The 3,280-nt window shown below is 50.7% G+C and overlaps 1 protein-coding gene across 3 annotated transcripts in view; it reads left to right on the forward strand.

Annotated features, from left to right (window-relative positions):
* PIK3R3 (phosphoinositide-3-kinase regulatory subunit 3) overlaps nt 1-3,280 on the forward strand; it is an 86,360-nt gene that overhangs the window by 36,555 nt on the left and 46,525 nt on the right. The window contains exon 1 of one of the 3 annotated variants that reach the window (XM_015567510.1): nt 2,169-2,175. The exons of the other annotated variants lie outside the window; for them this stretch is intronic. The gene's annotated coding sequence lies outside the window, so the exon portion shown is untranslated. Of the gene's footprint in view, nt 1-2,168; nt 2,176-3,280 lie in introns of those variants that run through there. 3 annotated transcript variants of the gene reach the window in all.

Raw genomic sequence — 3,280 nt, forward strand, 5'->3', positions numbered from 1 at the left:
GTAATCGGTAGGACAGTCAGGCCCCGCTCCCACCTGCCTTGGCCTGGTGCCGCCCACTAACCTGCTCCACCATCCCACCAGGCTCTCGTCGGGGCCCATCGGGACCAGCAGTGCCTCCACTGCTGCCTGCTGCCAGCACCATGTTGCCAACACCCGCCATGGTTCGTGCTGCCCCCTGGTGGTCAGCGCACGTCATAGCAAGCAGTCGAAGGGGACAATTTGCATATTAGGCTTTTATTATATAGGATACCAGAGGCCTGTTGCATGGAAAGACTTGTGCAATAGGCCTTCCCTCCCCCTGGCTGCTGGCACTAGTTTTCCTCCGGCACCCGGGACCCAGGTCTTCGCTCCAGCTGGAGCCGCCTTCAGTCTTCGCTCCACCACTTTATACCTATGTCTGCAAATTAACCGCCATCTTTGTTGGCGGTTAATTTGCATATCTCACTGATTAGCCAATGAGAGGTGTAGCGAAGATATGGTCAATTACCATGTTTGTCTATTATTAGATAGGATATTAGAGGCCCAGTGCATGAATTCATGCACGGGTGGGGTCCCTCTGGTTGGCCTGTAGGGATTGGGCTGAAACTGCAGCCCAATGCCACCTGCAGCTCCTACCTGCCGCTCCCACTCATCCTGGCCCCACTGCGCCTGCCGCGGGCTCACGCCCAATCAGTCCCAATTGGGAGAGGCTCGCTTTGCCGTAGCAGTGCTTGCCAGCCATGAGCCCTGTGTCTGGTGCCCTCCTGAAGGGAGTGGCCTGTGGGATCGGGCTGAAACTGGCTCTCCGACATCCCTTGAGGGGTCCTGAATCATGAGAGGGCGTAGGCCAGGCCAAGGGACCCCATTGGTGCATGATCGAGCCAGGGAGGGACCACGGGAGGGCTCCAGGGTGTGTTCAGCCCATCTCACTCAGTCCCGATTGGCCAGAGCCCAGCAGCAATCTCCTACTGGTTGGACCATCTGCCCCCTGGTGGTCAATGCATGTTGTAGCGAACGATTGAGCAACCTTAGCATATAACACTTAGATTGGTTGAACAGTTGACCGGTCACCGGATAACCAGACACTTAGCATATTAGGCTTTTATTATATGGGATAACTAGAAGAGTTTTAAATTTTGCAAAATTAGAGTTCAATTTTTATATGGAAAGTAGCCACAATAGCCCAGCACTTCTTGGCTGTTATAAATAATGCTGCTATATGAATGAATATTCCTGTATAATAAAAAGCTAATATGCAGATTGTCTCCTTGCCTGGGAGTTCCAACAGGAGCTTGACCAGGGGATGGGCTTGGCCAGCCAACTGCCTGTGGCACCTCCCCCTGGCCGGTCCCACCCTCACCCCGATTGGGGGCATGGCTGGTCCACCAACTGCCTGTGGCCCCTCCCCCTGGCCAGGTCCTCCCCAGTTGGCCCTCCCACCCCGATCAAGGGCAGGGCTGGCTGGCCAACTGCCTGCGGCCCCTCCCCCTGGCCGGCTTGGTTCAATCTGCCCTGATCGCGGTGGGCTGGCCGGACCCCACTTGTGCATGAATTTGTGCATCAGGCCTCTAGTTGATATATAAAATTTTGTGTGGATGTTTGTTTTATTTTTCTTGATTATATAGCTAGAATTGAAATTGCTGCTGATGCCTGGCTGGTGTGGCAGTTCGATTCCCAATTAGGGCACATGCACAGAGATTGTGGGCTCCATTCCCAGTGTGGAGTGTTCAGGAGGCAGCCGATCAATGATTCTCTTGTCATTGATGTTTCTACCTCCCTCTCCCTTCCTCACTGACATCAATAAGAAATCTACATATATATATAAAAGGCTAAATGACCAACCATCTGTTTGTCCGACCATCCGATTGGCCGGTACATATGATATACACTGGCAATTTAAAAATAAATGTTGACTCGTGCATGTGCAATACATGAACGGCAATCGCACACGTGTTTCAGTTGTCATTGTTGATCGTGAATTCGGTTGTTTTTGTTGACATTCAGCGTGAACCACATCACTGTTTATTCATTGACCATCCGACTGACCGACCGGCCAGTCCATATGATGCACACTGGCAATCCTATATAATAAAAGTGTAATATGCAAATTGTCCCCTCAATCCGGAGCTCGACCAAGAGTTCAACTGTTTGCTATGATGTGTGCTGATCACCAGGGGGCGGTGCAGAACATCGCAGGTGTTGGTGATGTGGCGCTGGCAATGGGCGGCAGTGGAGGCGCTGCTGGCCCTGATGGGCCCTGATGAAAGCAGACCACAGTAGGATGGTGTAGCAGGTGAGTGGGCGGTGCCAGGCCAAGGCGGGTGCGAGTGTGGCCCAATCACCTTGCAGATAGCGACCAGCAGCAGTGGTGAGGGGTGGTCCTGCTGCCGGCTCCTAGGTGCTGAGGGAGCCAGGCAGGGGCTCAATGACTCAGGCAGACGGGGGCACGTGGGGACCCAGGATCCAGGTACTTCCCAGGGCCCAGAGGTCAGCTGGGACCTGCCCTTCCATGCCAGATGCTCATGCTTTGATCGCCGGCCAGGCCTAGGGACTGCACCCATGCACGAATTTCATGCACCGGGCCTCTAGTTTAAAAATAAATGTTGACTCGTGCATGCGTGATATATATAAAGCTCTTGGTGCCAATTGCATGCATGTTTTAATTTTATAATATTATATATACTATTTCGACATGTAATTTTAAAAAAAATAAGTATTGTTCAGATTATTACAGTTGTTCCTCTTTTTACTCCCCATAGCTCCCCTCCATCCGGTTCCCACCCCACCCCATACCCTTACCCCCCCTCCTTGTCCTCGTCTATAGGTGTTCAGTTTTTGTCCAGTCTCTTCCCGTACCCCCCACACCCCCTTCCCCCTGAGAATTGTCAGTCCACTCCCTTTCTATACCCGATTCTATTTTATTCACCAGTTTATTCTGTTCATCATATATTTTTAAAAATCTTTATTGTTCAGATTATTACAGTTGTTCCTCTTTTTCCCCCATAGCTCCCCTCCACCCGGTTCCCATCGCCCCCACCTTCCCTCCCCCACTGTCTTCGTCCATAGGTGTATGATTTTAGGCCAGACTCTTCCCACACCCCCCACACTTCCTTCTCTCTGAGAATTGTTAGTCTACTCCCTTTCTATGCCCCTGATTCTATTATATTCACCAGTTTATTCTGTTCAGCAGATTTTTCATTCACTTGATTTTTAGATTCACTTGTTGATAGATAAGTATTTGTTGTCACTTTGTTCATCATTTTTATCTTTACATTTTTTTTTCTTCTTTCTCTTCTTAAAG

Source organism: Myotis davidii, unplaced genomic scaffold (genome assembly GCF_000327345.1).
Source record: "Myotis davidii unplaced genomic scaffold, ASM32734v1 scaffold924, whole genome shotgun sequence".
In the NCBI taxonomy this organism is placed as follows: Eukaryota; Metazoa; Chordata; class Mammalia; order Chiroptera; family Vespertilionidae; genus Myotis; species Myotis davidii.